The sequence below is a fragment of the Panthera pardus genome, unplaced genomic scaffold (genome assembly GCF_024362965.1).
Source record: "Panthera pardus isolate Hobbes unplaced genomic scaffold, ASM2436296v1 HiC_scaffold_24, whole genome shotgun sequence".
Lineage (NCBI taxonomy): Eukaryota > Metazoa > Chordata > Mammalia > Carnivora > Felidae > Panthera > Panthera pardus.
Genome location: NW_026526810.1, coordinates 98398210 through 98412771, shown reverse-complemented (window position 1 = coordinate 98412771; position 14562 = coordinate 98398210).

Here is a 14562-nt window from a genome sequence, read left to right as displayed (position 1 = left end):
GTTCTTAATAAAAATATAAGTTCCTATGTACTACCTCATGCTAACTGAGTCAGGATCCTTGGGCGGACCTAGGAATCTGAGTTTTAATCTTGCCTTGTGTAATTTTTATCCAAATTGATATGTCCAAATCACTGTTTAGTAACCACCTGGAAATGTAGGAGAGGCACCTCCAGGTGCGTGGTTCTGCCTGGACTGTGGCTTCATGATCCACTCAGCCTCCCCATGGGTGTGGTTCACCGAGACTCAGACAGACAGTCACCAAGTCCCTTTACCATACAGCCAGCTCCTGATTCACCCCCTCCAGGGCTCTGCCCGCAACTCTCATTTATCTCTCTTCCCTGTCCCTTTGTTCTTTGAAGTCACAGCTTGGATCACCCCAAATTAAAAAAAAAAAAAAGCGCCTAAAAGTTTTCTAATCCTGAGATGACTCAATGTTGATGATGGTGTGGTTAGTAGAAGGGGATACTCACACTCAGATGCTGGGAGTGTAAACAGGTACAATCCTTTCCGGAGGGCATTTTGGCAATCTGTAGTGAGAAACTATGAATTCTATTTCCAGAAATGAACACCAAGGGAAAATGAGAGATTCTGGCAAAGACTTATATTGAAGAATATTCATCAGAGCCTTGCTTTATAATTGTGATAAACGGTTAACAGATAGGGAACTTGTCAAATTCATAAGATTAAAATATTAGGTAGTCATTAAAAATTCTGCTGTCATAAAATACCTAAAGATTAAAAAGTACTTTTATGGATTTTTTTAAAAGATGAAAATCTCTATATATAATAATTCCAAATCCCCCTCTCCCAAATTTCTCTATCTGAAGAGAAATATACCTAGTAGTTAAAAATGATTATCTTTTGATCACGAGCTTCCATAAAGAGAGAAAAGAACATTGTCCCTGAGGACAACGTAAGCTAAATCTTCAGCAAACTCACATTACTTTATTGCCTTCATTTTCACTCCAGCTGAGATCAGCCAGCCTGAGTGAAGAGAAATTTGGCTTTGTGGCAGAGATGGAAGTAGGAAATTAGAAACCAAACACTTTATGGCGGTGACTCTCAAACCTCAGTGTGTAAAAGGATCAGTGTGTAAAAAAGCTAGCTAAAATGCAGATTCGTTGGCCCTACTTCTAGAAATTTCTATGTAAGAGATGAGACTTGATATCTTCATCTTTTAACGATCCCCTGATGTAGTTTTGCTGCAGGGAAGCTGAGGGTATTAGCGTCTGGGGGGAGTAGCTGGAGAGAGATCCCTAGGGGAGACCTGGGGAAGCAAAGGGTACCGGGAAGCTAGAGGAAGGGCAAAGGAGGTGTCAAACTTTAACACCGTTCTTTTATTTTCCATATAAACTAGGACTGTTTACTACAATAGTAGGACTACAGACTACAATAGATCTGACAGCACTTTGTAAGCTAAACTTGAGAACATGGCTATCATTTTAAACATGATATCTAGTGGAAAATATGTTTCAAGTTTTAAACATTTTTTTTTTTAAATTTTGAGAGAGAGAGAGAGCACAAGAGAGAGAAGGAAAGAGAGAATCTGAAGCAGGCTCCATGCCCAGTGCAGAGCCCAACCAACGCTTGATCTCACAACCATGAGATCATGACCTGAGTCGAAATCAGGAGTCAGATGCTTAACCAACTGAGCCACCCAAGTGCCCCATGTTTCAAGTTTTGAACAACTTGATTTCATGTTTCAAGTTTGAACAACTAATTCCCATGTGAACATTTGGGATTCAATTTGTTCCCATATAGGCAACTATCTGTTATAAATTCCATACCACAAGGTTCCCAACCAGAACTTGGAAAACCACCCCAACTTTGATGTAATAATTTAGAGGCCCTTCAATTTTTCACATTGACTTTGGCCCATTTATCAAAATAGAAAAAAGATAAATGTATTTTTGAGAAAAAAGGACAGATAGCCACTATTAAATATAAGATTGAGGGATGCCTGGGTGGCTCAGTCAGTTGAGTGTCCGACTTTGGCTCAGGTCATGATCTCGTGGTTCCTGGGTTCAAGCCCCGCACCAGGTTCTGTGCTGACAGCTCAGATCCTGGAGCCTTCTTCAGATTCTGTGTCTCCTTTCTCTGACCCCACCCCACCATGCTGTTACTCTCTCTCCCTTTCTAAAAAAAAAAAAAAAGATTGATTACATCCAATCTCAAATTAAAAACAAAAAAACTACAAATCAGATTTGAGCCTCTATGTTCTTTTTACAAAGAATTTTGGATTCTTGCCTTTTTTTGGAGAAGGATAATATGAGGAATAAGGATATAGCTTAGAAGTTCCATTCAGCTTTCTTAGTTTTGAATTTGGAATGGTCCCTTAAAATTCTACAAATTCCAAATTCACTAACTCTAAAGAATAAATTATTGAACAAATCTCTTTTGACAGGCATGGAGTAGGAAATAATGAAAATTGCCAATGCTGGATATGTACACAGGCAAAAGTGCTGTTGCACATTTACAATTTGATGGTAATAATAAGCCGTTTAAAAGAAAGTTCAGCTGTGAGTTGGAACCATGTTTGAGAAAGTTGTCAACAAGAGGTGAGTTGGGATGGTAGTTGTTTCCATGTCTGTCTGGATCGAGTGCAAACAGTGGTGAGATTAAAAAAGCTCCAATAAATAAATAAACTCCTAAAATACTACCCTGTCCTCATATTTAATTCATGTGCAAAATAAATATAAAAGCCCCAATTAAAGGCCCCGAGAGCTGAGCTAGATGGTCAGTTTGAGCTACTGAGGACTGAGGGTGTTTGGACTAGATTTGTGATGTTTCAGATTTTAATAATAAAACCCTTGGTTTTTATTTTTATTATCAAACAGTCCTTTGCTGTTGCAGAAGTGGAAGCCTGGTGCATCAGATTGGCGACCCTTGATGACATCAGATTGGGACACTTACATCAGTTAGGATTCTTTAATTCCAAGCAACAGAACCTGATTTGGGCCAGTTTTCAGATAGCTGGGGAAGCTAAAGAAACAAACTTCAGAAAGGACTGGAATCAGGGATGCTCTGGAGTTCTGGGTAGCAAGAACTAAAGGACAGTCTCTTCAGGGATTGTCACTGGAACCACACTTGGTGTTCCTTAGTTCTGATTGCCTTGTTTGGGTCCCATGTCCATCCCTTGATGCAGAAGGATGGGAACATTTTCAGGTGCGAGAGGATGGCTAGCAGAAGGGAGTTGATTGTAGGAAACTAAAATATGTCCACTACTGTCCTTTGAGGTTTCCTCCAACCCCTGTATTCTATGACTACTGTTCCATTGCTGTTCTTACTTGCTCTCATCACAAGAAAAAAAGTTCTGTAACTATGTATAGTGAAGGATGTTGACTTGTGATCATTTTGCAATACATAAACACATTGGATCATTTATGCTATATACCCGAAACTAATATAATGCTGTATGCCAAATATATCTCAATAAATAACAAAAAAAGAGAAAGTGTTTTGTAAAATTAAAAATCTGTACTAAGACACTGATTAAGATGGAAAAATATTTGACCAATCTTTCCCCTGCCAAGAGAAAGAAAGAAAGAAAGAAAGAGAGAAAGAAAGAAAGAAAGAAAGAAAGAAAGAAAGAAAGAAAGAAAAGGAAGAAAAGGAAGAAAGGAAAAGAAAAGAAAATTAAATTTTCACTTGCAACAGCAAATCAAGGTGGCCCCAGAGAGCTAGCTGAGCCTCTAATTTCAAATTTTAATCTCAGAAAATAGCAGCACCAACAAAGAAGTAAAAATAAAATTATGGGGATAATAGCAATGTCTTTTGCAATTGCTTTTTTATTGAATATGTATTAAGGGCTCAGATTTTTGGTCAGATCATGATTGAATTTGTGTGACACTGGGTAAATTTCTTAATCTTCCCAGGCCTCAGTTTCCTCATCTGTAAAATGTGAGTCATTGGGTTTTTATTGGGCTGTTTTATGGGAAATGCTTTTTACCATGCCTTGCCTTAATAAACGATAGTTATTGTCATTATCCCGAAAGGGAATTTTATCTCAAATGTTAATCATGAATATTTATAGTCACATTTTAATGAGTTCATTTTCATAAATTCATTAGAGCTTGGAGACAGGACGAACAGATAGATATTCTCGGATTCTCAGCAACCGAGCCCAGGAGACTAACAAAGTGAACGCTGGTAATTCACTGAAGATGCAGATTTGTATTCCAGGAACACAGGGACCTGTCACAGAGACTGTGTCCAGGGACACAGCTAGCGTTTCAACTGGGTCAACACTGTAGAATGAATATTACAAATGCTCATGCCAAAGAGTTACCCTGACTTGTCCTGAAACAGTTTCCTGCCTGGTAACTTCCTCATAATGGCATGGATTCCCTATTTCTGTAGGAGTTTGATGCAATCAAAATCTGTACGGCCTCCGTCACTTGGCAAACTGGAGCAGTTGCTAGGACTCTTTGGCACATCACCGTGGTGACTAAAGTACAACTGAGTTTCAGGCCAGCAGTGTGTACTGGGAGTTATGACCACATGCTTCCAGAAGCAACTCCCTAAAGGATTTTTAAAACAGAGGGACTGAAGTCTGGGGAGAGAATGCCACTCACTTAGTTCATCGTAAGCACCTTATTAGGGATGGGAAATGAGGAAAGGAACTGTTTCTAATGCAGATTTACAAGTCATCCTCGTGTGACCAGATCTGGGTCGGAGAGGGAAAGATTCCTGTCCCTCCACTGACAGAGCACCCTTCCTTCCTTTGGAGGTTGAGAGCTGCGAATGCCAGTGTTCAAAATTTCAATGCCAGTTCTCCAGAATTCCCCCATCTTATTATTTCTAAAAGCGATGAGCCAAAAGCACTTGTTTACCAACTACCTACCTTTTTATTCATCACCATGTTGCCCACTGGTGCTCTCAGAAGAGAAGGGTGATTTGGTACTTCTAGACTCTACCTGGGGAGATATGTAAACACATGAAATACTAGGACCAAGTAGAGAGCAGTGTGCAATGTAGGCTCATTTTTGTGGCTCACAGTCTTGGTGGGTCCGGGCAGCTCTGTGAACTCTCCTGTACACTTGGCAAAACCCCTTGCTCAGCTGGAGATTTCAATCAGCAAGCTTATCTCTGCTTAATGAAACAGTGTCCAAATTTGTCACCAGGTCATGTTTGAAGGAACAGGCAATTTGTTGAAGTCAGTTCGGATACAGGAAATCCTGTGTTTACTACCTAGGAAATACTACATAAAGATTTGGATTCCCCCTCCCCCTCCCCCCTTGTCATGTTCTTTCCAATTGAAATTTAGCAACAGAGAAACGGCTGATAAGAAGAACGTTGCTCAGGAAATGACAATATGGTGATACCCGATTGAACACAATGGGGCTTACTTCTTTGTTTCCATCCTGGTTCTCAAAGTTGGCTGATAGAATCACTTCCTTCGGGGAGTCCAGTCACTCACAGGTTCATGTCTCTTGAGTGCTGATGCCTTTAGGGAGGCATTACCATCTCCCTGTAAATGTCTAAAAGGATATATGAGGGAAATGCCTGGAAAATACTTGACTCCTCCGTAAAGATGGCGAGGGATCATGTATAAACGTGACAATAAGATTCTCTAGGTCTCAGTTAATCTAACTTAATCGACTAAGTATGCATGAAGTAGGCCTTTTCTTGAAGCCACGAGCTTAAGTGATAATATCTGTACTTGTGACTACAGGGCTACCTCTAGGGGGCTGTAAACAAAATCTGATGGACATTACACAAGATGATGGAGATATGAAGTAGTATATTTAAAGGATATCAACAGAAGATATTGATAAAGCACCTAGAAGAAGGATGAGCAGATGTAAAGCATCATTGGAATGTACCCAGCACTGTCAAGAGTCGCCAGTCTTGGAGTGTTATTGTCACATTGGCAAGGCAGGAATGGGCAAGATTCCTCCTTCACATTGACTGAGCTGTGAGATATTCCTGTAATTAACTGAGCTGTGATATTCCTGTACTCATTTTTTTTCCTGTTTTATTTTGGTTGTTTTCTCATTTTTAAGTTAAACTTTTAGTTCCGTTTTAGTCATTTCTTTTTAAGAAATGAAGGCATCTGCAAACATGCCTTTGCCTTGAGTACAGTTTTTGCTGTATTCTGTATGTAGTGGCTATATTTTTGTATGTAATGATGTTATATTCATTATTTTATAAATAAGACTTGTCAGATTTAGCACATAAAAATACAAGATCCCCAGCTAAATTTTAATTTCAGACAAACATCAAACTTTTCATGTATGTTCTAAATACTGTACAGAACATGCTTACACTAAAAAAAAAATGATTTATTATCTGAAATTATAAGGTAACTGCGTGTCCTGTATTTTATCTGGAAAACCCTGTTATAAATAGATCTTAGATGGTAGCTTTGGTTAACTTTGACCTAATCTTTTCTGCTTAAACTTTTATTGTTAAATTCTATTCTTTTTGTGTATGTGTGTTTCATTTTCGGGAATGTAACCATAGGTGACTGGGTCCCAAATGGGGACAATTTTACTCCCCAGGGTTATGATTGACAAGGTCTGGAGACATTGTTGGTTGCCACAAGTTGGGGAGGTGTGTAAATGGGTAGAGGACTGGGATGCACACGACAGCCCTCACGATAAAGAATTTTATTTAGCACAAAATATAACACTGTTGAGAAACACTACCATTAACATTTGAAAAGGCAGGTTTATCTTTTAAACTGTATCTTTGTTTAAAATGTATCAATTGATCAACCTTGTCGATTGCATTAATATCATGTGTTTGTTGGTATATTTGATTTAACAAAGAAAGAGAGTGATATATTAAAGCGATTTATTCAATTTAACAAGTATTTATTGAGATCCTCTCTAGTATGTTAGATCTTGTTCCTGGAGCTGCAAATCTTCAGAGAATACAATAAACATCTCTGACTTTATGGAGCTTTTATTCTAAGGGATAGGGTAGGATCAGGTGACATAATCAATGATACACAAAACATGTAAGTATTATGAAGAAAAATAGAGCAGAGAATAGGGATAGGTGCTGGGATGGGTGTGGGTGATGATCGTTAAAATGAGTGGCAAGAAAGTCCTTACTGAGAAAGTTAAGTTGGAAGGAAGGCGGGGAGGAGATGACAGAGAAAGTGATGTGATATCTAAGGGAAGAGTCGTTCAGGCAACACAAAAGCTCAGATGTAGCTCGCTGCTTGGTACAATCAAGGAAGAGGAAGCCAGTGCAGCTGTAGCAAAGGGAGGAAGAGGGAAAGTAGTGAGGATGAGGTCAGAGGGGTAACGGTGCTGGCAAGTGTCCAGATCATTCCGGGTGTAGGAGGCCACTGTGAGAACTATCACATTGACTTCTAAGTGAGATAGAATGCCTCTGGAGAGCTTAAGTAGAGTGATATGATGTTACATACGGTTTGAAAGCATCACTTTGGCTGTTGTGTTGGGAATAGACTGGGGTTGGGGGGGGGGGCAGGTGGTGGTGATGAGAGTTGGGGGAAGGATGAAGCCAAGAGACCAGTTAGGAGACCATTGCCATAATTCAGAAGAGAGAGGATGGTGCTGTGTCCGGGATGTTAACAGTGGAGATTGTGAGAGCTGATTGAATTTATCAGGCACATGTACACATTGCTGGTGGGAATACAAAATGGTGCAATTCCTATAAGGGGAATTTAGCAATCTTGAGCAAAATGACCTATGTGTCTACTCTTTGACCCAGCAATCCTACTTCTAAGATTTTAGATTGGAAATATACCTTCAACAGTAGCAAATAAAGATGCAAACGGTTATGCACTACAATGTCATATGTAATTGGAAAATATTGGAGGTTGGTTGAATAAACGATGTTACCTGTACACGATGGAGTAGATGCAGCTGTAAAAAAGAGTGAGGTTGAAGATCTATATGAATTGACACGGGGTGATTTCCAGCAGGTATTAAGCGTAAAGGACTCACTGCAGAAGAGCACATGTAGCATGCTACCTTTTGTGCAAAAAAGGGAAAAATAAGTAAACACACATATATCTGTTTATCATTACAAAAGGAACAAAGGAGGGGCTCCTGGGTGGCTTGGTCTGTTGGGCGTCCGACTTTGGCTCGGGTCATGGTCTCACGGTCCATGAGTTCGAGCCCCGCGTCGGGCTCTGTGCTGACAGCTCAGAGCCTGGAGCCTGTTTTGGATTCTGTGTCTCCCTCTCTCTCTGCCCCTCCCCTGTTCATGCTCTGTCTCTCTCTGTCTCAAAAATAAATAAATGTTAAAAAAACAAAAAACAAAAAACAAAAAAAACAAAACAAAAGGAACAAAGGAAAGATAAACCAGAAAACACTAAAGTTGGATACTTACAAGGAAGGGTGGGGGTGGGAAGGGAGGAAAAGGGATACAGGAGAGAGTGACGCTTCTCTGACTACACCTTTTCATATAGTTTTGGCTTCAAAATTATGTTAGCAGCCTACATGTTCAAAAATAAAAATTAAATCATTGAGAAGGAGGAAAAACCTAAGTAACACCAAAATAAAATGGAAACAAATGGATCAAAATGTATTTCAAATGATTACTATACCCATCCTGAAGGGAGAGAAAGAAAAAACCAACCCATGTAATTTATGAACAGTTTTTGGTAATACATCCTCAACATGGAATAGAGTAGGATGTGGGAAGGGGAAGCAGAAGAAGAAGGAAGTACTAATTCTGCACTCTCTCGTAGGTTAGTTTTTTACATTGTTGTGCAAGAAGTGATTTTGAAACAAAGATTGTATGCTCGGGATGTGATTCCCTGGTGCCACCTATGCTGCATTCCAGCCAAAAATGTATAACCTTAAAATAACAAAAAGAAACATCATGTGAGACAGGAAACCATCAAAATCCTACAGGAGAAAACAGCAACTTCTTACTAGACATGTCTCTGGAGGCAAGGGAAATAAAAGCAAAAATGAACCCTTGGGACCTCATCAAGATAAAAAGCTTCTGCACAGCAAAGAAAGCAATCAACAAAACTAAAAGGCAACTGACAGAATAGAAGAAGATATTTGCAAATGACATATGAGATAAAGGGTTAGTATCCACAATCTATAAAGAACTTACCAAACTCAATACCCAAAACCCCAATAATCCAGTGAAGAAATGGGCAGAAAACATGAACAGGGACTTTTCCAAAGAAGACATCCAGATGACTAACAGACACATGAAAAGAGGCTCAACATGACTCATCACCAGGGAAATACAAATCAAAACTACAATGAGATAGATACCACCTGACACCTGTCAGAATGGCTCACATTAACAACTCAGGAAACAACAGATGTTGGCAAGGACGTGGAGAAAGGGGAACCCTCTTTACATTGTTGGTGGGAATGCAAACTGGTGCAGCCACTCTGAGCATGGAGTTTCTTTAAAAAATTAAGAATAGAACTATCTTACATACAACCCAGCAACTGTACTACCAGGAATTTGTCCAAAGGATACAAAAATGCTGATTCAAAGGGGCACATGCACCCCAATGTTTATAGCAGCACTATCAATATGATCAAAGTATGGAAAGAGCCCAAATGTCCATTGTCTGATGAATGGATAAAGAAAATGTGATATACATATATAATGGAATACTACTTGGCAATGAAAAAATGAAATCTTGCCATTTGCAACAATGTGTATTATGCTAAGTGAAATAAGTCAGTCAGAGAAAGATACCTTATAATTTCACTCATGTGAAATTTGAGAAACTCAACAGATGAACATAGGGGAAGGGAAGGAAAAATAAGATAAAAACACAGAAGGAGGGAAACCATAAGAGACTTAAATACAGAGAACAAACTGAGGGTTACTAAAGGGGAGGTGGTGGGGGGATTGGTTAAATGGATGATAGGCATTAAAGAGGGGACTTTTTGGGATGATCACTGGGATCTACTCCTGAAGCCAAGACTACACTGTTAGGTTACTAATTTGAATTAAAAAAAAAAAAAAAAGGAAAGGAAAAATCAGACTAACATGAGGAAAATTATAGTTAAAAAAGCGGGGGGGGGGGGGAGGGTGGGGGTGGCGGGGGACTTGTTTACTTGTCTTGTGGTGCCCTTCAATCTCCAAAGCCAGCAGTCACATTACTCCAACCTCTGCTTCTGTCCTCACATCTCCTTCTCTGGCTCTGGCTCTCCTGCCTCCCTCTTATAAGGATACTGGTGATTACATTGGACCCACCTGGATGATCCAGGATAACCTATCTCAAAATCCTTATCTTATTTACACCTGCAAAGTCCTCTTTGCCAGGTAAGGTAACATACTCACAGGTTCTGGGGATTAGGACATGGACACTTTTGGGGGGTGTATTATTCTGCCTCCCATAGGACTAATGCTCAAAAACGTCAACATCATAACCAACAAAGACTAAAAAGTCTAAGAGGCTGGAAAGAGGGGACAACTAAAGCACTGTCTGGCCTTGGACTAGATACTTTTCTGGAGGGGAGAAATACTATAAAGGACATTATTATATCAACTGACAAAATTGGAACTTGGGTGGTTACTTAGATAAAAGTATCAATATATTTATGAGGTTGATCAATGTACTGAGGTTATTGAAGAGTATATCCTTATTCTTAAGAAAGGCACACTGGACTATTCAGGAATTAAGGGCCATGGTGTAAGCAAATGGTTCAGAAAAAACATGATGTGTGCATAAACACACAAAGACAGAACAAGAGAAATGATGAAGCAAATGGGGCAAAAGTTAACAATAGGTGAATCTGAGAAAAGGCAATAAGGTGTTCCTTGCACTATATCTACTTTTGCAACCTTTTTCTAAGTTTGAAATTATTTCCAAAAAAAAACTTAAAAAAAAATCATCTATCCAATCTGTCCCTTAGTCCCAAACTTCTGGGTTTATAGGTCTGAATGCCTCTAAGGATGAGTGAACTCAGTATCTTAGGAGGTAGCCTGTCCGATGGCTGGTCAGCTAACGGAGGCTGTAAGTTCTCTACAAGCTAAGAAAAATGAACTCAGTCTGGGTGACTTTCACCCCATTGGTTACAGCCCTTTTGTCTGGCAAAATACAGAATAAGTCTTCTACTTCTTCAAAGACGAGGCCAGCTGTCATATCTCCTTAGTAATTTGTTCTGCAGGCTTAAAGCTTCTTGTCAGTGGATGATTCTGAGTCAGTTTTTAAACCTCCTCACCAGGATGCATCTTCTTTTGTCAGAGTTGCTCTTAACACGCAGTGTCTGTGAGAACACAGCATTCAGCTGGGCCCCTTCACTTCGTTTGATTTGTTCTTTCTTCCTCTTCCAACCACACTCATCCTAGGTTACCACAACCTCTACAGGGGAAAGCCATGTTAATGACCGACATTGATTTTGTGACTAAATCAACACATTAAGTGGTTTTGGTGCAGCCCCAGTGGGGCTCTGAGATCAGCGTTACTGCAGTTACCTGGTAAAACAAAAGGAAGCCCTCAAGTGAGTTTCTTTGCTGCTGAAATAGAATCTGCTCTAAGCAGTTGCCTTTCCACCTCCCCTTCCCAAACAGCCAGGGCAGAGGTCATTAAACAGTGCAACTGGGAGAATTTGTTTAATTTTAGTGACTCGGCTGCAGTGAATCCCTAGCATCCAGGGACTTGGAGCCTCAGAGGCAGGACTACAACCCCCTATGGTGGGACATTTTGGAACTTCCCAAAAAGGTTTAGGGCACTCGCCTAGGGTTACAGCTCCCATCTGATGGCAATAGACAAACTCTGGAACTCAGTTCCTAGATTCTAGTGTTGCTTAGAAATCTGTGCAAGGGAAGTTGGGGGTAATCGTGTGTGAGAAAGACTTTAATGACTACAGATAATTTCAGGACTGATCAGGCTGATGGATCAGGCTCACCTTTGCCACATTCTTGTGAGGGAAAGTCAGTGATGAGGGTCACCTTTGCTATTTTCTTTTGAGACAAAGTCAATGCTAATTGTCCTCGGAGCATCATTTCCCCAGATCACGTAAGAGAATCTCCTTTCTTAATTGCATTAATCCTTTCCAGAGACCCCATTTCTAGCAGCGCCTCTAACAGCCGTTAGAAGACCGAGCTTTTAGTGTGAACTCACCAGCCATAAAAATGTCAGGTCACTAAACAGCTGTTGCTTTTCAGGGTCAAATAGCTCACATTCAAGGCAGTAAGAGAGGACTGTTTTCTGCAAAAGGCATTTTACGAGAATTCTTAATAATGAAGCCTTTATTATGGTGGAGGTTCGAGGGAAGAAAGACAGGGAGGGAAAAAGGACAGGCTCTTCTTGTGAGCCTTCTAATGACAGTCAGCTTGTAGTAACCATCTTAAACTGGAAATCCTAAAGGCTTATAATCTGAACTGCCTAAGCTTGATTAGCTCACTAGTGATCAGCCCTTCCTTTTATTTTCTGACTCTCCCCTCCACCCCTCTGCTTCTCAAGTAGAGTTAAGGAATGGACACAAAGATCCTATTGGTCTAAGAGTTAATCAGGAGGTTTTAGAGACAGGGCTTAAGTCTCAAAGGGTAGTGGTCTGAATGGAAGTCCAAGAAAGTATGAGAAACTACTCTGCTGGGCTTTTTGTGGTGATACACACAGATGTGAATGAACTGGGGGAAGTCAACGGGCACGATAAGTCATCAAAGGGAGTTTAGCAAAGGGGGGCATGTAAAAGGGAGTAGGGCAACTTGACCTGACTTGGTAGGGAAGTGTCTTGGCCATCCATACACGGGCTTTTCTCTTTTTATGCAGCTGGTAGAGACACCTCCCTCTCCCCTGTGTCTGTCTTCCTGAGTCGTCATTGCTCAGCACTACAATCACCTCCTTTCTGGGCACCCCTTCTCATCCCAGGACAGTCAGGGTGCTTCCCAAATCTGATTAGACTCAGGAAAGTTTCTCCACACTGGAGGTGGGGGTAGGGGAATGGGGCAAGGACACTAACAAGAGATGCTCACCATCCCATGGTCGGGCGGGGTGGGGGGGGGTGCTGCGAGTCCTTCGCCACAGCAGTGTAATGGGTGTAAATGAAATGGGAGATGGCATCGAAGATCAGTACAGAATGGTTTCTTCCACCTTCCAGTAAGTGAAACTCTAGGCATAGAAGCATAAAAAACACTTTATGTAAATGAGAAATTTATACTTGGGAACCTCTCCTTTTCCCATGGTGGCATGGGGGGGGGGGGGGCGCATATCAAGGTTTGATTAAAAATAAGGATCTCCTTTGTCAAAAACTCTTAGTGTGCAATCCTATGTCCGTGTTGTTTGTTTGACACCATGGAAACATAGTTGAGCGGAGTAGACAAAAGCGTGTCAGGGAAAAGACCAAAGGTTAGATCTGAGGTTTCCCCACCGCCCCCAAGACTAGTGAAAAATAATTGTGACTGGTCTTTGCTATGGAAAACATGAAAATCCTTATAAACAGGAAACTCCTTCCTCCGGGGGTTCCAAACTCTTTCCAAGGTAAAGAATTAGAGATTTTAAGCCATCTCTTAATTATAGACTCACCAGGCTTTTAAACTTCAGTAGAGTTCATATTAAAAGGGGCACAGGGCTATAGAAACAAACCAATGTATACAACACTTTGAGAAAATGGGCACCTAGACCAACATAGTGATGATCTATAAATGACTCCAGTGTAAAAAGCCCCAGAACCCTGACTTAGACCTACACATAGTCCAAAGGTTCTTGAAGATAGCTAGTGTTTTTGGAACTGAATGTTATCAAGTAGCTGTTAAGCCTTAGTAGTTCTTATTTTAGGTTTCCTACTTGGTAAGCAACAGTTGATGTTATTAAAAAAAAAAAAATCATAGAAAATTCTTTCAGAACTCTGAATAATTGTCTAAACTGGTTTAATAAAGATTATCATTTTGCCTCACATAAACCTATGGTAGGTTACAGAAAATGGGCAAAATCTTGGAGGAGTCAGATAGCTTCATCCTTTTAACAGAAACATATTGTACCCCAGAAGTTATTTTTTTAGGGTAAATTGAAGACATAAAAGGAAACACAATGATCTAAAAGTTTCCTATTTTTTTCCATATGCAATACTCCATAAGCAACTGAGGTTTAGATGGTTTTGTATGTAACTCCACCCTCAAATGTATAAATTGGTAATTGTACATTAGTTTGTAGTTTGCAATAAAATATCTAACATGCAGAAGGCTCTCTCCCACCTGAAGGCCAGCATAAGAGAAAAGTAGTAGTCTTTGGATACCATGCAGTATCCATTGACTAGAAGAAATGCAAGGTGGATGGCAATGTTTAGACCATCATGAGTCCATTCCAAAGATCAGAAGGGCTTAGGTCCTCTATCAACCACCAGGCCAATTTGTTTTCAGCTTGACTTCAAATTGGGCTGAGGATGGCCAGGCAGCCCAAGTGATGTGGCCAAGAAAAAGCCCAATTTTCAGAAGATACGATGCACATCCCTTGTTCTATACAGGTGACACTTCTGATACTGACGTGTATCCTATATATATTTTAATGTTTTATTTATTTTTTGAGAGAGAGCGTGAGCAGTGGAGGGGCAGAGAGAGAGGGGGACGGGATGTGAAGCAGGCTCTGTGCTGACAGCAGCACGCCCCACACGGGGCTTGAACTCAAGAACTGTGAGATCATGACGGGAGCCACCC